Source organism: Balaenoptera musculus, chromosome 1 (assembly GCF_009873245.2).
Source record: "Balaenoptera musculus isolate JJ_BM4_2016_0621 chromosome 1, mBalMus1.pri.v3, whole genome shotgun sequence".
NCBI classification, from domain to species: domain Eukaryota; kingdom Metazoa; phylum Chordata; class Mammalia; order Artiodactyla; family Balaenopteridae; genus Balaenoptera; species Balaenoptera musculus.
Genome location: NC_045785.1, coordinates 151,308,097 through 151,329,110, shown reverse-complemented (window position 1 = coordinate 151,329,110; position 21,014 = coordinate 151,308,097). Strand labels below are relative to the sequence as shown.

The window sequence follows — 21,014 nt, the reverse complement described above, 5'->3', positions numbered from 1 at the left end:
ATAAGAGCTTCCGGTGAGGCCTCCAGAAACCATAGATGGGCCAACTGGATGGCTAGAGAGCCAGAAGGCTGAGCCGTCCCTACCATAGAGTAGACCCCAGTGCGGGGAAAGAGAGTCGCAGGGCCTGGACCACTAAGAGTTGCGAGGTTTCAAGAGAGAACATTTGAGGAAATTGCCGGGTCTTGTGATATTCATAAACATGTCCTGGGAGATCAAAAAACAGGGAGGGGAGAAAGCTAAAAGCATAATCAGAGGCCACCTTTTCAACTCTTCAGAAAGCTGAAAAGCCACTCCCTCTGTTTCTCAGTGTTAACTTATTCATTCTTACTCCCCAGAGGTGGCTGGAGCGGAGAAGCAGCATCCTAGTGTTGTCGCTAATTGGGTGAGAATAAGCCTAGTATATACACGAATCACTACAAGAAATGCTAAAAGAGAGATGCAAAGGACAATGAGGTGGAGCTTATTTGGATCACACAACCAGGTCTTCTAGCCTGCTTTCTCCCAATACAAAAGTACCTTCAAACCTCTCAGGCAGGCTGTCTTCAACCTCTGCCAGTGCCAACTGGCATGACCTCCCCCCAATACCTCATTTCGTTTATTTTAGGATGATTCTAGGTGTTAGAGGAATTTCTGGGCTGAAATAACGTTATTTTGCCATTTCTCTTGGTTTCAGTTCTGCAGTTTGGAGAAGAGTAAGGCTTTATTCTTTCCAATATAAGTACTATTGGGTTTTTTTGCAGACAGTTATCATGTCCCATCTCTAACCCTCTCTTTTGTTTTTCTGCAGGCTGAAAATCCCCTCAGAACCTTCAACTATTTATTTGCCATGGCTTCAAGCCCCCTTGCCACCCTTCTGAACAAGTACCTCTTTGTCCTATTTAAAATGTGGCTCCCAGAACCAGATACACACCCATGCAAAATAAAATGGGGCAATGACCTCTCTTAATTTGCACATTGCACCTTGCTCTATTTCTGGCATAACCTCCGACTTAGGTGGAGATCCAGAGTTCTGTAAATGAGCTGAAGAATTAATTCTTTTTTCACAGTTGCTCCCAGAGAGCTTTTTTAGGTGAACCACTGTCAACTATTTCTCCTCTCTTTTTCGGCAATTAATTTTAATTTTTGAAAAAATCCCAAACAGGAGTTTGTTTTGTATCTTTTAAATAGTACCTTGTTACTTTAGGTCCTTTCCTACTGTCTCCTGGACTCTTGGAATTGTGATCCTGTCATGCAATTCCGTTTGTTGACAAGTATTTGTTGAATATCTGCTGTGTGCCAAGCACCAATGTAGAGGATTCTAAAACAATCCTAGGAATCTGCCTAGAGGAGGCCTCAGACTGTCCAGGTAAAGAGAATGTGATAAGTGCAATGATGAGCTGCAGTTAGCCTTGCCTGGATTGTCAGGAGAGATTAGCTCTTTCACTTTTGCATTTTGCAAATTGTTGATTAACATACCTAACTTATTTTCATTTAAAGCCTTGGTAAATATGTTGAATAGGGCATGATTAAGAATAGAGCTTTTCCCCTCATGGTTGACTCTGATTCATGATTAATTGTTCCTCTTCTAGGGTTGTTCTTAAACCAATTATCCCACCTACTAGAGGTCAACATCTGGAAACATTTCTCTGACCTTTCCCAAGGAGTTCATAAAACTTCATTAAATGACTTGCTATCATGAAAACAAATCATAACTATAGTATTTCTTCTACCAGTCAAGTAATCTTGCCAAAAAAGAAAATGAAATTGGCTTAACAAGCTCGTAACTGACTCAGTGATCACCGCTTCCTTCTCTAAGAACTGTGCTCACAAACCATTTATTCAATAAAGAAACAGGAAATCTGGGTTTAGTCTAGCTATTCTAGAAATGAGAAAGTTACACAGGTCTTCAGTTTCCCAATGTGTAACATAAAATGGCTGAATCAGATGACTTTTCTAAGGCCCATTGCAGCTTTAAAGGAATTAGAAGCCAGTGTTATTGGTCTAGAGCCTTTCTTAAAAGTTATAAGGAGTGGGCTTCCCTGGTGGTGCAGTGGCTGAGAATCTGCCTGCTAATGCAGGGGACACAGGTTTGAAACCCTGATCTGGAAAGATCCCACATGCCATGGAGCAACTGGGCCCGTGCGCCCCAACTACTGAGGCCTGCGCACCTAAAGCCCGTTCTCCAAAACGAGAGGGAGAGGCCACCACAGTGAGAAGCCCGCACACCACAACGAAGAGTAGCCCCCTCTCACCGCAGCTAGAGAAAGACTTCATGCAGCAACAAAGACCCAATGCAGCCAAAAATAAATAAATTTTTTAAAAAGTTATAAGGAGTTACTTCAGACATACTAAAAGGTATAATGAAGAATATGATTTCCTTTTCCCCACCATTCTTCCTATAGAACAATACTTTACCTATACAAAAAAGTTCCCCACAGTCCCTTCTCCGATGGCATCTCCCTCCTTCAACTGCAGAGGGAACCATTATCCTGAGTTTGGTACTTACCCCTGCCATGCATTTCTTTAGACTTTTAAGTTATATACCTGTATATATTCCTTTCAAATATTTTATGCTTTAAAATTTTTTTAAATTTGTCTTCATGTTTGTCCCTCTGTCTGCACATTGTCTCTGTTCTAATCTCCTTTTCTCATAAAGACATCAGCCATATTGGATTAGGGCCCACCTGTATGACCTCATTTTCCCTTAATCATCTCTATAAAGGGCCTATTTGCAAATAGAGTCACATTCTGAGGTACTGGGGCTTAGAACTTCAACATATGAATTTTGAGAGGACACAATTCAGCCCATAACAGTAATGAATGCACCACCATTTTTTTTATCCCATCTCTTCCTTTGACAAATATTTAGGTGTTTCCTATTGTTTGCTCTACAAACAATGCTGCTATCAACATTCTTGTACACGTCTCCGTGTGTACTTTAGGGAGTAGAATTATTGGGTAATATACACATTATCAACTCAATTAGATCGTGATAAAGTGCTTTCCAAAGTGATTGTAGAAGTATACACTCCTGAAAGGAGTGTATAAGGATTCTGTTGCTTCACATTTTCGCCAACACTTGTATAATAACAAGGTTTTTAAAAAATAGATGTGAAATGATTTCTTGTGGTGGTTTGATTTATGTGTCCATGATTATTAGTAAGTTTGAGTATTTTTTCATATTTATTGACTACTCATCTATAAATTGTCCATATCTTTTGCCCATTTTTCTATTGGTTTGTCTTTTTCTTATTGATTTATGAGTTCCCTATATAATCTGGATATTAATCCTTCTTAATTATATGAATTACAAATAACATCTTCAAATCTATAGCTTGTTTTCACTTTTTGAATGCTGTCCTTTGAACAGAAGTTTTTTAATGAAGTCAAATTTATTAATTATTTTCTTTATGATAGCTTTTTTATTGTATATTATTTAAGAGGTTCTTTCCTGTCTAGGAATCATAAAGACACTTTGAATATTTTCTTCTAAAAGTTCTAAATATTTGCTTTTCACATTTAAGCCTTTAACTCATTTGTGGTGAATTTTTGTGCATGTTGTAATGCAGAGATCCGATTTTACTTTTTCAATTACAAATTGAACAACAAATGTATGACTCTATTATTGAATCTATAAACTGTGAGTCTATAGGTTCTTGAATTAATCTTTCCTTCCCATTTAACATAATCACTGAAGGTTTTGTAGAAGAATGGAGCCTTTAAGAATGAATAGGATTTCAAGAGGCAGAGGTGGGAGAAGTCGTTTGAAGAAATATGGCATAAATAATGAGGAGAGGGAGGAAGAATTAGAAGACTGTCTAAAAACCAGAGAAAGAAAGAGTCTCCTTTGATTGAAATGTTGATTACTGTATAGAAGATTGGCACTGTATTGAATTACACTGTCCAATATAATAGCCACCAGGCACATGTGGTTTGAAATGTGGCTAGTCCTAATGGAGATGTGCTGTAAGTGTAAAATACACATCAGATTTCAAAGACTTAGTAGGAAAAAATAATGTAAAATATCTTAATAATATTTTGTATTGATTACATGTCAAAATAATATTTTGATATATTGAGTTGAATAAAGTATACAATTAATTTTATCTGCTTCTTTTTACTTTTTTAATGTGGCTACTAGAAAATTTTAAATTGCATATGTGGTTTGCATTATATTTCTATTAAATGGCACTGGCATGGGATGGATTTGCAGGCTGGATTTTGGATTTTGAATGCTGCTATAAAAAGTTCCATGTGTTATTCAATAAGTAGCAGGGAAGAATCAAAGGGTTTTGAGCAAAGAAAGGTCAAGCTAATATTCTTAATTTGATGACTCAACATCCCATCTACACACAGCCACTTTTAGAAACCATTCTACCATTAGCCCTATGTGGATGATTAGCTCTGGTCATTTGATTCGTACAGAGAATACTTAATATGGTAGTCCTTGTTATTGTTTTTAATGTAACATGAATGGAACAAATCTAATGTGTGTTCCTTTGAGTGAGAAATTCGGACATTAATGAGTCAAAATTTTAATAGTTCCCCATTGCTTAGGGGATAAAGTTATTCTTTTGCTCAAATTATTAATAACTCAATATTGTCAGCTTTCCAAATTCTCTACATCTCCCTCCACTCCAGTCAAATATATGTTAAGCCTTAAATCGTAGCAACGTTTTCTTAGGTCAGTCTCCCAAGGCAATAGAAATAAAAGCAAAAATTAACAAATGGGACCTAATCAAACTTACAAGCTTTTGCACAGCAAGGGAAACCATGAACAAAAATGAAAAGACAGCCTACGGACTAGGAGAAAATATTTGCAAATGATGAGGCTGACAAGGGATTAATTTCCAAAATATACAAACAGTCCACACAACTCAATAACAAAAAAAAAAAACCCAATCAAAAAATAGGCAGAAGGGGCTTCCCTGGTGGCACAGTGGTTAAGAATCCACCTGCCAATTCAGGGAACACAGATTCGAGCCCTGGTCCGGGAAGATCCCACATGCCGCGGAGCAACTAAGCCCGTGCACCATGACTACTGAGCCTGCGCTCTAGAGCCTGCAAGCCACAACTACTGAGCCCGTGTGCCACAACTACTGAAGCCCACGTGCCTAGAGCCCGTGCTCTGCAACAAAAGAAGCCCACGCAGAAAGCCCACACACCACAACGAAGACCCAGTGCAGACATAAATAAATAAATTTAATTAATTAATTAATTATTTTAAAAAATGGGCAGAAGACCTAAATAGACATTTCTCCAAAGAAGACATACAGATGGCCAATAGGCCATGAAAAGCTGCTCAGCTTTGCTAATTATTAGAGAAATGCAAATCAAAACTACAATGAGGTATCACCTCACACCATTCTACAAATAAATGCTGAAGAGGGTGTGGAGAAAAGGGAACCCTCCTACATTGTTAGTGGGAATGTAAATTGGTGCAGCCACTATGGAAAACAGTACGGCAGTTCCTTAAAAAACTAAAAATAGAGTTGCCATATGATCCAGCAATCCCACTCCTGGGCATATATCCAGAGAAAACTATAATTCAAAAAGATACATGCACCCCAATGTTCATAGCAGCACTATTTACGGTAGTCAAGACATGGAAGCAACCTAAATGTCCATCGAGAGATGAATGGATAGAGAAGATGTGGTAAATATATACAATGGATACTACTCAGCCATAAAAAGAATGAAATAATTCCATTTGCAGCAACATGGATGGACCTAGAGATTATCATACTAAGTGAAGTAAGTCAGAAAGAGAAAGACAACTACATGATCTCATTTATATGCAGAATCTAAAATATGATAGAATGAACTTATTTACAAAACAGAAACAGACTCACAGACATAGAAAACAAACTTATGGTTACCAAAGGGGAAGGAGATCGGAGGGATAAATTAAGAGTTTGGGTTTAGCAGATACCAACTACTATATGTAAAATAGATAAACAGCAAGATCCTAGTGTATAGCACTGGGATATTCAATATCCTGTAATAAACCATAATGGAAAAGTATATGAAAAAGTATGTGTGTGTGTGTATATATATCTGAATTACTTTGCTGTATACCAAAAACTAACACAATATTGTAAATCAAGTATACTTCAATAAAAGAACAAATATGTGTTAAGCCTTATAGACAGTATGACTATAGTTAACAATTCTGTCCTACATATTTGTATTGCTAAGGGAGTAGATCTTGAAAGTTCTATTACAAGAAAAAAAATTTTTGTAACTGTATGGTGACAGATGTTAACTAGACTTATTATGGTGATCATTTTGCAATATATACAAATATCAAATCTTTAGGTTGTGCACCTGAAACATAATGTTAGATGTCAATTTTACCTCAATAAAAATTAATTTTTTTAAATATGTTAAGAAATTGTTGAAGGTTGGGTAGTGTCAGAGAATGATAGAACAGAATCCATGGAGTCTGATCTTGTTATATCTTTGCTATTAACTCTTTATGTAACTTCATGAATGCTTATTACATGTCAGACACTATTCTAAGCAATTTATGTAAACTATCTTATTTCATTCTTGCAATCATTTTATTGTCCTGAGACAGAGAAATATCTTACTCAAGATCACAGAGTGGTAATAAGGATTCAAAAAGGGGCACGTAACTTCAGAACCCAGGCTTTACGTAGTGCATTTATCCTTTCAGTTTTTCAGTGTACATATGTGCACACTTTAAAATTTTTAAAATTGAAGTATAGTTGATATACAATATTATATTAGTTTCAGGTGAACAACATAGTGATTCAGTGTTTTTAGAGATTATACTCTGTTAAAAGTTATTACAAAATAATGGCTATAATTTCCTGTGCTGTACAATATATCCTTAAGTTTAAATTTAAATTTTTAATTTAATTTAAATTTTTTTATTTGAAATATTTCCTAACTTAACAATATTTTACAATTATTCCCAAGTTGTGTTCTTTTATATATGATTATTAAGGGCTGCATATCATTCCTTATTAAGGCTGTACCATAATTTATATAGCCATTTATGTCATTTACAATTTTTTTTCCAATTAAAATGCTTTGACGTTCTCGCTTGTAATCAGGTCTTTTTGCACATCCCTGATTATTTCTTTAGCACAAATTCCTATGAGTGGAATTGCTGGACCAGAGCAATCACTTCTAAAGCAGTTGGAGTTAAGCAGATGGCATTAAGGCAAAGCAACATCAGCTAACGAAAACACTTTAATGTCTCACTCTAAACCCCACCGAGGGTAATTCTCCGCGCCAACCCTATAGCAAAGGGCAGTGCTCAGATTACTGGTGGCTGTGGAACAGAAGAGCCTCCAATGCCAAGATCAATAAAATGTCTTTCTGCTGGCATGTTCAGCTTTCCGCTCTGGTTTAGTAGGATTTCTGCCCTCAAGGCCATTGGGGGTGACCTACTCCAGGGTTTGCGTCATGTAAAATTACTTGGACTCTATTAAGGGACCTACAGGACAATCCCACTATCCCTCTGCAGGGTCCTTTCTCCCACTTTATACTACACAGTTCAATCCAATAGCTTCAGAACAGCACATCTGTATTCTCTCTTAGAGAGATTCATTTTTTGTTGTTATTGTCGGGTAGGTTTTAGAACTGATATCCACCCTATTAGCAATAGCATAGCAGATCTGGTGTCACTACAACTCTTCAAAAGTGACAACATACCTCGCCGTTCTGTTAATCCTGGACCTGTTAGAGAGGTTACAAATCAAAGAAGTCTAATAATGGTTATTGGGCACATAAGTGTCTCGCAATTTTGAGTTAACTGGTAAGGCTGTTGAAAGGTGCATGATTTACGTCTTCTTGTTTTTCTTGGAGTATGAATCCAGAGCTTTATTGGGTTTAAAACAGTTTCACAAAATGCCGGCGGAAGGAAGCGATGACACAAGGTTCCTCCTTCTTAAGTAAAACACTGTAGCATAAACAATTCCTCGCGAGAGCCCGGATAGCTCAGTCGGTAGAGCATCAGACTTTTAATCTGAGGGTCCAGGGTTCAAGTCCCTGTTCGGGCGCTCAAAATCACAGATCTTTTCGGTTTTTTTTTTTTTCTCAAGTACTAGAAACCTGAAGGAAAAAAAATTCCTTCCCGCTGGGAAACTACCATGCAAAACCTCCATACTCGCCCAGAAATTGAGTGATTTGGGTAGTCGCTTCTTTTTCTTCTCTGAGAATGTTTATTTAGTATACTCTGAAATCAATGAAAAATGAAATTGATTCGATTTAAGGTAGAAGTACGCTGTGGCACTGAGATTTTCGTATATGTAGTAAGCTAAGAAAGGGACAAGAAAACAAGGAAACGCCCGAACAGGGACTTGAACCCTGGACCCTCAGATTAAAAGTCTGATGCTCTACCGACTGAGCTATCCGGGCAACTCCTTTTTCTCTTGTTTGATAGTATTCTAATAAATTGCTTCTCACATAGATTAAATTTAGGTTTTAATTAGTATTAAAGTGTTTTTTTCAGCAAGATGAAGAAAAACATTCACTTTTCTATATTTTTCTCCATTTACTTAATACATGTTTTCTTCAAGTTCTTTCATAGTTCGTGTTTCTTAAATTTCCAATATTTACTAAGCTCTCTAAAACCAAGCGGTACTAAATGACAGAGATGGGCGACCAAGATGAACATTAAAAATTCAGACAGCTACAACCTTTTTTTATTACAATTCTTCTGTCTGCCATATATTACTTCCCTGTTAGGACTTCTTAATTTTAGTTATATTCTACTGAACCAGATTACAGTATTTTTCCCATATTGTTAATGAACAATATATTTCCCTTCACTAGATGATGTAGCTGTTAAATAAGCATTCCTTAGCACAAAAGAAGGAAAGATACATTTGATTCATGAATAGAGGAGCTAATATAGGAAAACAGAAGTGACTGGAAAGGTGGGTCTGAATTTAGATTGAGAGAAAGAGAGTTTAGACCTTTAATTTAGATTTTGATTCAATTTTTGCCTTTCTCCCTCTTCCCGGCAAGTTGCAGTTTTCAAGTCAGATTCACAAGGTGAATCCTTCTAAAGCAGTATAAGTGTGTACCAGTGGAAGCAACATGGAGTATTAAGAATAAAAATCTCCAGATCAGCCTAGTTTTTCCTAAAATCAACTTCATCAACCCTGACGCATAGGGTGTGGAACACAGGATTATGAAATTTCAAGACTGATAAGGGAATTCATTTTTGTTTCTGGGAACTTGAGGCTTCTGAACACAATGAACAAAATTGCCCAGCCTCAGTTGTAGGAGTTTGTTTCCTACAATTGTCTGATTCTTTTAGAACAAAGACTAACAAACTGTGTGATCCTAAACAGGCCTGGGTTTCCACATCTATAAAATGAGGGAAATTGATTAGATGACCTGTAAGATACCTTCTAAATCTAAAATTTTACTACTCTGTTACTTTTCCCACTGTCAATAAGATTAGAAGGAATAGACTCAAAATGCAACAGGAAAGAACAATTTAATTGAACAAACATTTATTGATCATCTATTATGGCTTAGGTTCTGTGCTGGCTCCAGAGTCAGAGATATATAGGACACGGATCCTGTTCACAGTCTAAGAAAGAAGGCAGACATTTAAGCAATTAACTTTAACAAAGTAATAAATGCAGTAATAAGAATTCAAGTACAGGAAGTGGCAGGAGATGAGAATGGACAGAAAGGCAGTAGGTATAAAATGAGGACAGGGGTCCCTAAGTTTTCAGGATCGGAGTTGAGTTTCAACAAGTAACTGTCAGAGGTATGCAGAGGAAATTGTAATGAGCCAGGCAGACATTTATCTATTCAGACATTTCTTGAGCACTCATGTGTTAGATACAGGAAAACTTTTTGCTCCGTTTGTTTGAATGAGATGTGGAAATGTATTATACCTAACTTTTTTTTAAGAAAGGGAAATGGTGTCTGTCCAGTGTCCTAAAGGGGCAGAAATAAAGTTGTTGTTTTTTTTCCTGCCCAATGGCTTTGTTACATCATATTCCCTTTCCTCCAGGATAATAAACCAGTTGTTTAAATACACTGAGATTAACTCATGAATTGCTTATTGAGTACCTATTTCCACAGCAGTGAGCTAGGCACAGTGGGAAGGAAAACAATAAGTCTGGAAGGAAAATGAGGAATGAAAATTGTGTTTAGGGAATGGTGAATAAATTAATCTGGCTGGAATGGAGGGAGGTAGAGAGGAAGAGAGGGGTTAGAGACAGCTGACGGGGTTTATTTCAGGCGAAGGAGAATAATTTTATCATATAGGCAACGGCAAAGTTTGAAAGTCTAATTGAAATTTGACTTGTTAACATTGTAAAGTCACACCTGAGGTAGCATGAACTGAATCTGCTTTTGCTATGTTGCATTACAAAACGCCACCAAGTAGTGCTATCTTGTTCCTTTTTAAAAGCATGAAATCTTCCTGGAGTGCTTCATCAAGCTTCTCATTCACATTGACTATTGAACTTAATTCTCCCACCAGAGGGCAGTCTAAACTCACAGATTCTATATTTGCGGAACCCCACCCCCCAACCCCGCCCCGCCGCAAGCTAAATTTCTCCCACTAATTTTTAAAGCGACGCTCTTTGTCCTCCTACTCATCAGACTCATCGGTCTTTGGAAATCGCCATCACCTCTGTATCAGAGCTGGGAAAGGGAGGAAGAAAGGGGTCCCCAAACCAATGCCTAATGTAACTGCCTACTCAGAGACCCAGTAGTTCACCATCACTGTATACAGTCTTTGAAGTTTGAGACCATTACAAGGTACTGGGAAGATGCGTGGTACAGAGAAGTTGTTCTGAAAAGTCTCCTTTTGTGTTTTTGGCCTAATAACTCCAAACTGAGAGCAGCCTGGGTTTCTGGTGGGCTCTCCAAGCTCTCTCCCACTACCCTCCTCTCTGAGAACACAGCAAGGCTAGCAACTCAAGAATCTCCCACAGCACCTAGAGCCCAGACACTGACTTCCTTGTCATTCCACAGGGCATTTTCAGCCCTGCCCTCCTGGATGTCTCTGCTGCACTTGTGTCCCCATCCCTCTTTCCTGACACTTTCTCCTATCCTACTTTCTGACACTCTGGGGTCTCATTTCTTCCTGCTATCAACCTGGCTATTTCTTCTCGATGATCTCTTTTGCAGGCCTATTCCTTCCTGTATATGCCCACCTGGATGATCTCATATATGCCCATAACTTTGTTGATCATCTATGAACTGAAGAGTCCAAAATTGATATCACTTGTCCACACCTCTACTTTCAATTTAGTTTCATAAATCCAAAGTCAGCTAGACATCTCCACCTAAACATTCCAGAGACACTGCAAATCCAACATGTCCAAAATTAAAGTCATGGTTGCTCCCCCAACACCTGGGACCTGTCTTACTACAGTCCCTCACGTAGTAAATGGCACCACCTACCACCAATTCCTAAGGCATCAAGTGGGGAGTAATTCTACATTCCTCCCCCTCTCTGATGATCCCTACATTCAATACATTATCAAATATTATTGATTTTGACTTCCTGACTCTCTCTTGTATCTGTCCTTTCCTTTTCACACCCCCTGCCCCAGCTTTGAGATTCTCTGATCTTGCACTCTGAATGTAGACATGGCCTCCTTGTTGAGCTCCAAGCCAGTACGCCTAACCTAGCAGGATGCCAATGGCATACTCCACTTTGACGAAACAATTTACAAAGGGCTGGCAGGGTATAGGACAACCACAAGGAACAGTGTGCAGTACCCAGGGATCAGCAGGAAAAGGAGTTTCCACTCCCTGGCTTGAAAGTCAAAGGAAGGGAGTGAGTGATTATGTAAATTAAGAGAGAAGAGGAAAAGGAAGAGGGAGGGAGAGGGGCTGAGAGGGAGGGGGAAGCACCTGGAGGGAAGCTGTGATCTTTGGTTGAGGGTGGCAGCCAGCCCACAGTGAACCCAAAGAGAAGGATCCTGAGGAAGAAATATCCAGACCTCTTTGACCTCCCTCCTCCCACTCTCCTGCGGTGGCTCCCCACTGGCCCACCCCTTCTAGGAAGCCAGAAGGCCAAGAGTGGATCTACAGGGGCAAAGGGAAGAAAGACATGCAGTGTCTTCCAAGTCCTCCTGTGTAATATGCACGTCACTGATCACATCACTCCCAGTCTACACCCTGGGTTCTCTGTCACCTACAGGACAAACCTAAACTTTTTGATATGCCCTGGTTGCTCTTATAACACAAAATTTTCTCCCTACCAAAATGCTTTATAAAGCCTTTAATATGATCCCCCAGTGACCCAGGCAGGCCTGTTTCCTGTTATCTCTTCCCTGAAGACTCTTCACTCCAGCAAATTTGGAGCATTGGTGGCCCTGTGCTACTCTGTTCTCTCAGGCTTCTGAGCTTAGCCTGATGACAGGCACACAGTAAGCTGTCACAAATATTTGTGTTGTGATCAAGCAGTGAATGAGTGAGTGAATGAATGCATGTTTTTATCCCCTGTGGCTCTTGAGGATCATGAATAGCATCATGTAGACATCATGATACATGCAGAGCATGCTGCCTGCGGTCATCAAAATGGTCCATTACATTCTCTCCTTTGATCTTCACAACAGCCCTGAGTGGTAAGCGAAGCTGATGGAACTATTGATGCTCAGAGGGCGAATTGGACTACCCAAGGTCCCGGCACAGTGGGTAGAAAAGAAACACAAGCCTCTGTCACATCTCCTTTCATGAGCTTCTCCTCCCATTGTCTCATTCAAGGTTGCCTGCAATTAAGGGTCCTTTGCATTTGCCCAGATTTCACCTTATATGAGAACAGAACAATATCCCAAGAGATCCTTCTGAATCATGAACTCACTTTTTTATATTGCTTTCTTCCCCTACGTAGGGCTTCCTCTGGTTATTCAAATTCCCTTCCCAGCAAATATTTATCCTCCTTTGAGCTCTGGAGTCTCTTCCAATTCTATAAGTCTATGAATCTAAGACTTGTGTTGGGTTTGTTGAAGTCTCATATTAGTGAGGAAATTTTAAAAGGCCCCTGATATTTTTAAAAGGGCCTTTCCGACACCCTTAAAAAAAAAACCCCCACAAAACTCCAGTGAACCCAAAACAGGCTGGAAGAGTAGCTTTTAACAAATATTTAAAAGCTACTAGGGGCAGCTTTGCAGAGAAGCTGCAGAAGGGGCAGGTTTGCCGATGTTTCCCTGGGAACCCTGGCTGCAGAGTCCTGGGTATCTGATCAGAGGCTGGGAGTCTTGAGCCTTAGATACCTGAAGGGGACTGCAGGGGAGGGAGGCTGAGAACCAGGTGTTGATCATCGTCTGGCAAGAAAGAAAGAAGGAGGGCCCTGGGGGAGAACAAGATTCAAGTTTTGAGGAAAATGTACTTTGAGATCAGAGATCATAGTTATTATGCAAACCAAATGCAAATGAGGATCTGGCCAACTATTTGTTTCTTTGGGTGGAGCCCTTAGGAAAATTCTTCTAGAGACCACTGCTCAAACAAAGGTACTGAGTCAAAATTTTAAATATAACACACTATGAAAGATTTTTTTCCCCTGCGATAGTTGGGTTGGAGGACCTACTACCACCGCTCCCCCCTCAGGTTGTACAATGCTATTTTCTGGGGCTCGGGTCAGACAACCCACTAGGGCGAGTAGAAAAACTAATGAGTCTGAATGTGCAAAGCGCCGAGACAGCTTCCCCCCACCGCCACCTCCATCCTCAAGGTAGGGGCTCCTTCCGGATCTCTATCTTAATGATGGGGGGAAATTCCGCAAACCGATAACTGGACCTCAAAACTCTGTCATTTCCAGTAGAATGATTTGGCATTCATCTGACACAGAGCAAAGGGGTCCCAGCAGGGAAAAGTAACGACCATCTGCAAAAACCCTCACGCAAGTGGGAAGTGGAAATCTTGGCTCTTGGATTCCCGAAGCACAACTTGACGCCAGCGCTTTTCTCTTCCCCCACGCACTGGGAGGGGAGGGAGGGAAGGAGGGAGGGGAGGGAGGGAGGGAGAGGAGGAGAGGAGAGGAGAGGAGAGGAGAGGGGAGGGAGGTCAGGGTTCCAGGACCCGCCCCATCCTCCCGCTCGCGGCGCAGTGGGCGCCGCGGGCTGGAGCCGCGGCTGGCGGCTGCCTGTCCGGGCTGGGTCTGGCCGAGCCTCACGTCGCCGTGCAGTGCGCCAGGTCTCCGGGAGATGGCTTCTCCCCTCTCGCCCGCTACTCCCGCTATTGTCTCACCTGGGGTTGCCTGACTCTGCGGGCTCGCTCACGCTCTCGGCCTAGAGGACCCCCCCGCCCCGCCCCCGCGCTGCGAGCTGGTCCTCGCGCCCTCTCCTGCCTCTTCGCTGCCCCGGGAACCCTGGGGTCGGCGCCCGCCGCGTGCAGCTCGGAGGGGGAGCGGCCCGGGAGGAGGCGGTGCGCGGCCGCCTCGCGTGGGTGCCGGAGCCGCCCGGAGCCGTGGAGCCAGCAGCCCTGGTCGCCGAGCACACGACACATCAGGTTTTGCAGGAAACTCGCAGTGAGCACAGGTAAGACGGGCACCCAGCCGGGAGCACCGGCCCGGGGTCTGCAGATTTCCCGCAGAGTGGAGCGAGCGGAGGTCAGGGGCTCTCCCTCCAACATGGCAACAGCCGAGGGGCAACAATGGAACGAACCGAAGGTTCCCGGTGGCGGGACGCAGACGCGGTGAGAACGGAGCTCCAGTCCCGGCGCCGAGCAGGTTGCCAGCCCCCACTGCCTGCCCGCTCCAGAGGTTTCGGGGCGTCTCGGACCCCGGGCACACTCTTCCCCACCCCTTTTCTTCTAAACACACTTCCTGGCTCCCAGCTGCTGCAAGGCGACCTGAACCAGCCAGTGGTTTTGGTATTTGTTTGTTTGTTTAAGATGAGAAATAAAAAGCAAAACCTGCCCTGGAGTGAGGGTGTTGGTGGGGTGCTTTCTCTTAGGGTGGGTGGAAAGTCAGCATCTAGCCTGGGAAATATATACATTTTTTTAGCCAGATGGATAGTAGAATTAGCTTCTCCCTTATAAGGATACTGCAGCAAAAGGAGAAAGCTTGGGAGAGGGAGAGGGGCCCTCAGGCCTGAGTTCCGGAGCCTTGGGGGAGGCGCTGCTCTCCTGGTCTGTACTTGTCTCTCATTTTCAGCTCCGACATGGGTGGCTTTGATGTTGGGGAGCAGTCGCAGCAGCAGGAAGCCCAAGGGAGGCTGCCAAGCTGGGGTGGGGTGGGGTGGGAAGCCCAGGGGCTTGGCAGGTTCCTGGTTTGTGGGAAGAGGTTACCAAATGTATGAGGTTAGTGCACACACCCTAGTTGGCTGAGGGGTGTGTGTGAAGAATCTGCCATTGCTCGTGCTCCTTCACGCCAACCTTCTTTCTCTCCGTCTCCAGCCCCTTGTGGGGTCTTTGTGGCTTCCCTGCCCCAGTCCCACCAGTCGGGCCTGGGGTGGAATCTCTATTGTCTCGGCTGCCCTGATGTTTTTTCTCAATTCTGTTGGAGAATTTTGTACCCTGTGCAGGCTGGACCCAGCATGGCCCAGATTCCTTAGCACACAATTACCCAGGATCCCAGAAGTGGGCCAACATGCCCCTCCTTCTCTCTCTAAACTACCTGACTGTCTGGGTTGTGGCCAAGCAGATGTAAGTCATTTGCACTGAATTCCAACGCTGTGTCTGTCGCTGAATGAAAACTTACTGTATTGCTGCACTAGGCCTTGGAAAGATATTGGAAGAGAAATGGTCCAGGGCGTGGCAAACCTGATCCCCAAATACTCCTCCCTCCCCACTTCTAGCTTTGGATCCCAGAACAGAGAGGTTATGATGCTTCAGAATTGAAGCTTCTTCAGAGCCTGGAGGTCCCATCTGGGGTTGTGTCCATGGAAAAATTAAGTCGAGGCACAGTTTATAGCTCTGCCTGGCCGCCAGCGTCTGAGGAGATGGTGGCTCTGAGCCGGAACCCTGGACTGAAGCTGTGGCTGCTTCTCCTTTGGCCTTTGGGTGAGCCAAGGTTTGATTTCCATGGCTCTGAATTTACTGCTGAGTGTGCATGGGTGTGTGTGTCTGAATCTGATCAAACTCTCAGCCCTGGCCAGAAGGGAGCTTGTCCATTTCCCGCTCCCTGGAAGCATTGGTGAGGGAGGCCCACGGGGTGTGCTGGGGTGAGGAAGGTTCAGTTTATCTGGGTCCTCAGGCTTTTCCCTGGGGTTCTCCTTTGGGATTGTCCTGGAATACCTGCGTCCTTGGCCATGATGTAGTGGTGCTCTAGCAGATACCCCACACCCTTGTGGACCTTTGGTCTCCTCTCTGTGGTTTCCCCACCCCACCTAGGCCTGGCCCTTTGCAGGCATCTCATGTGTATGGTCATTCAGCCTGGACAGCACTGCTAGCCAGCAGGAATAAAAATGAGGGATCTCTGTTCCCTTTGGGGGTTTGTAACTGGCCATAAACTTCAGGCTCCTCATTCTCCCAGGATGTGAACTTGGACGTGATAATGCGGAGTAGTAGAGAAAATAGTGGGTGGGTTCAGCGTCAGGAGGCCTGGCTTCCTAGCTGTGTGAGCATGGACAACTTGTGAACGTAAGACTCAGTTTGCATATCTGTAAAATGGTGAAAAAAATACCCTTGGCTCATAGGATTGTTTTAAGGATGAAATACACTGCTTACCATGAACTGAATAAAATCATGTATGCAAAAGCACTCTGAAAACTGCAGAGTACTATACAAATGTAGGTTATTCATCCTGAGTTTAGTCTCAGTAATGAGGGAGGGAAAGTTGGTGGTGATGGGGGGAGGGGTGGGAGGAAAGGGATATGAAATAGAGAATGTTCCGGAACCTTTCTTTTCTGACTAAGGGAAGAGTAATGTGACAATGCCAAGGTAACTATTCTTTGGGTATTTCTCTTTAAAAGGTTGGTAGAATGGGAACTGGGAGAGAAGGGAAATCTGCTTAATGATATTTGTAGGAAATCAGGGGGAGACATACACCCCCAAAGGCTGGCTACTGTCTATAGACAGGGTAGTACTGAGTTGGCAAATAATATAATAGCTGACACTTACTGATGTCAGCCAGCTAGTAAATGACAGAGAAGAGATTCAAAGCCCTGATTCCAGACCCTGTGCTCATAACCTGGGTGCCACTCTCAGGGAGATATTGGGTCTTGGGAGAACAAAAAGTGGAAGCAGAGTTACAGAATTCATTCATACTGGATTCCTTGATTTGAATGCTTGTGAAATGGCACCAGACTGGGACATACCTTAGATAACAAACTTCTCAAGGACAGAGTTCCTGGAGGACAAATTTCCTCCACCCCGCTCTAGTCCAGCATAGTACCTTCTTAATTCTTGCATTTCCTATGGTCACATATAGCTTTAGAATTGGAAAGTCATTTTCCTGCAAAGAAATGACTCTCCCAAGGTCACATGATTACTAACAATGCTGGAACTTGCCCCACAGATCACTTTACTACTAATGAAAGGACCTATCCTTTGGCACTTCAGAATGTACCTATCAGTGGCCTATCAGTTGACCCCATCATTGTAGGGAAATTCTCTTCTCTCATGGTGATGGAATTCACTGTCCTCAAATCTCCACTTTGTTAGAGATTAAGGACACTGGACACCCGTGTTGGGGCAGAGGCTCTTGAGGTATGGAGAAGGAAGAGGAGAGGGACTCCCAGTAGCCCTAAGGCAGAATACAGAATCTGTGACAAGGGATCTTTAGCAATTCATCCTTCCTCTTCTTGAGAACTTCCCGTAGTAGGTGTAGTCTTACCTAGCAGAGGCTTCATAGTGTTTCAGAGAGAAGCCAAAAATCATTTGCCTCTTTGGAAACTCTTTTCCTTCCTCCTTAACTTTCACACCTGCCACTCTTCTTTCTCGAAAACATTGTTCAACTCCCTTCCTCCTGGACCTTTCTCTCTTAACCCTAGCCATCCCTAGTCACTGCGAGACTAATCTCCTGGGCAGTGGTTTCTTTTCTCCTTGGTAGTTCTTCCCACCATGCTTTGTGCTTCCTTCTAAGTCTCTGCCCCATGGATCCTGTCTTACGGGTTAGCTTCTCTTTCTGTATCCTCCCCACAGTGGAGGTGGATGCCAGGCATGAGAGCTGTTCACACATGTTCCCCAGGCCCACCAGGAATAAGCTTGCATGGAGGCAACCTCTCCTGCCAAGTTTTTTCTCTCTTTCTATCTTAGTCTACTTGGTACCCTTGACAGCAAACCAGAAGGCACAGAGTGAGGGGAAAAGAAGAGAGAGCCAAGGAGATTCCATTTTGAGGAAATAGTACAGTTTGCCTTGCTAGGGCGAAGAAATAGATACGAGCTCTTCCCGTCTCAGGTTCAAATTAACCTAGAACCCAGATAGGAATAATGATGGAGCCCTGCCACTGTTGAGACATCTCTGAGAGCCCCACTTTTCTGAAAGCAGAGTGTCTGTCACATTCCTGACTTGCCATGCTGTTGTGTCTGCCAAAGGGTAAAAGAAGTTAAAGTACTGGGAGCACTATTACAGCGCATTTAATTCTGACCCAAGATGGAGAGATTTTTTGCAAATTGGATATTATGGGAACCTAGGAGAAGGCAACTATATTTTCCCCAAAATATTATAACCAGGATGTCAGATTTTCACTTTAGAATTCAAGAAGGCAGATTTCTTCCTTCCTTCCTTCGTCCCTCCCTCTCTCTCTTTTTCCTTCTTTCTTTCTTTCTTTCTTTCTTTCTTTCTTTCTTTCTCTTTTTCTCTCTCTCTCTCTCTCTCTCTCTCTCTCTCTCTCTCTCTCTCTCTCCCTCCCTTCCTTCCTTCCTTCCTTCCTTCCTTCCTTCCTTCCTTCCTTCCTTCCTTCCTTCCTTTCTTTCTACTAAGAGAAAAGATGGATACAGTTCCCTGACAAGAGACTTTGAAAGATAAGAGTGGTTCCAAACATTTGGCAATTCTCTGAAGTACAATTTTGATTATGCTGTTGTATATGGTCCCAACAAGGAAGGCAAAAAGGAGCCACTTGAGGAAAAGTTCAACTACCAAGAAAGGCAAGAGCATGTGATAAAGAAGAATAGCCACCAGCACTGAGTGTCTGTCTACCCGTAGCTTTTCAAATTTTATCTTAATTCCACACTGCCCCCCCAATCCTTGGAGGAAATGGATGATAATGGAATTGTCTCATCCCCATTTGCAGATGGGAGAACTGAGGTTAAGCTTAGGTTTACATTCAAACCAAGATTAAGAAACATGGCTAAGGTTGTACAACTAATGAAAGAAAAGCCAAAGTTTGAGTGTAGGTCAGGATACTTCTAGAACCCGTGTTCCTTCTGTGCTACACTGGAGGGACCTGTGAGGAAAAAATGTCAACGAGGCCCAAGTTCTGCATGAGATGGGACTTCCCCAAGAGCCAGGTGACAGCAGCACGTGTTCTTCTGAAAGTCGTCTGTGGAAGAAATGATCACAAGAGTAATGAAAGTCTGTCAGATAATGTTTAAAAAGATCTCATTCGTTCATTCAACAGATGGTTTTTGAGTGCTTACTTATGACTTTAGGTGCTTTCAGTGACTAGGACACACAGCCTTCCAGAACATATTGCTGGGTTGGGAACATAGATAAGTGAGTAGGCTGGGTGTAGGGGGTGGGGTAGTATGGGATGCTTTGAGAACTCGTAAGCGGGGCATTTAGGGTGGTCAGACTTCCTGGAAGAAATGAAATGTTAGCTGAGATCTGAACAATGAGTAGGCGTTGGGGTGGGATGGAGGGTGAAGCGAGTGGTAAAAGAGGTGGAGGGAAAGTAGTTTAATTTGGCCAGAGGCATTGAAGGAGTTTGCATCTTACCATTTATTCATCCATCCATCACCCGTTATGCATTGAATGTACATGATGAACCTGACGCTCTCCTCAGTGCACAGCAGTGAAGAGGACAGACAAAACGAACTACCTGGAACAGTGCCTGATACATGGCAAGGGCTCAGTAAATGGTGGTGGTCACAATTATTTTATCATCTTCCAATAGCAGGTTTGTGCTAAACCCTAGGGATACAAGCTTGAGTTCAGTATGGCCCCTGACCTTGAGGTAACCACATTGTACTCCAAAAAATGCAAGTGAACGGATGAGTTTCTTTATGTAGTGCGCTAATTCTATAAGCTCAGTATGAGTCACTAGTCCTGTGGCTGCCCCAAGAGTTGGTGTAATCTTGGGCAGCATTTCATAAAAGTATAGAAGCTAGGACTAGAGTGCTTAATATTTTGGAGGTCTCTAAATTCTGAGAATCTAACAAATGCTATGGAGTATCGACCTGGAAAAACCAATGACAATTTTGCCTTCCTCATTCAGCTTCAGAATCTCTGATGCTACAACGGGGAAGTGATAACTCTTCTCTGGGTTGGTCAGACCACCCTCAGAACACAGTATTTAACAGCTCTGTGCCATGTGTAAAACATTGTATTGAGCATCGTGAGGAAGACAAAGATAAATAGGAGGTGATTTTTTTCTTCAGATTGATGGGCTTATATCTATACAGTGCTTTGTAACTATAAAGCACCTACATGGATAGGTTGTTTTCATTCTCATCACCAATGGGGTAATACAAAACAATATAAATGCAGTGGGATGCATTAAAATTTTTACAGATGTCCGAAAGAGAGCAAAGTCACTTTCAGTCTTAGGAGATGAAAGAAGGCTCTAACGTAAGAGCAGGTGTTTGTAGAGGGCACTAGCATGAGTGAAGTTTTGTGGGAAAACATGGGGCCCTGGAGAATGGTTAATAACCATCAGCGTTTTGGGGGGCATGCAGGGGACTGGGCTGGGACTCAGTGTGGGGGGTCTTGAGTACCTGATAAGGAAGGGGAGAGACAAAGTATTTCATTGGAAGAATGACACGATCAGAGTTGTGCTGCAGGATTCCCTGGCACCGGAGTGCAGATACCTCAAGGAGTCGGCAGGGGAGACAGAGAGGCTAGCTAGGACGCTATTCTAATGGTCAGGTAAGAGAAAGGAATAATAATTTTTTGGTGCTTAAGATGTGCTTTCTATAGGTTATTTCACTTAATGAAAGTAATCAGAATCTTGGAAAGGAATGGACCAATTTGAGAG

The 21,014-nt window shown here is 42.6% G+C and overlaps 1 protein-coding gene and 2 non-coding genes across 6 annotated transcripts in view; 2 read left to right on the top strand and 1 right to left on the bottom strand.

Moving 5' to 3' along the window:
• The first annotated feature begins 7,939 nt into the window (after positions 1-7,939).
• TRNAK-UUU lies at positions 7,940-8,012 on the top strand. The gene has a single exon. It is a non-coding gene; the product is annotated as a tRNA-Lys (tRNA).
• Positions 8,013-8,297: 285 nt separating this feature from the next.
• TRNAK-UUU lies at positions 8,298-8,370 on the bottom strand. Its single transcript has one exon. It is a non-coding gene; the product is annotated as a tRNA-Lys (tRNA).
• Positions 8,371-14,001: 5,631 nt separating this feature from the next.
• The window catches only part of PIK3C2B (phosphatidylinositol-4-phosphate 3-kinase catalytic subunit type 2 beta), a 59,384-nt gene continuing 52,371 nt past the window's right edge, over positions 14,002-21,014 (top strand). For all 4 annotated transcript variants that reach the window (XM_036856450.1, XM_036856441.1, XM_036856436.1 and 1 more), the window contains exon 1: positions 14,002-14,474. The gene's annotated coding sequence lies outside the window, so the exon portion shown is untranslated. The remainder of the gene's footprint in view (positions 14,475-21,014) is intronic.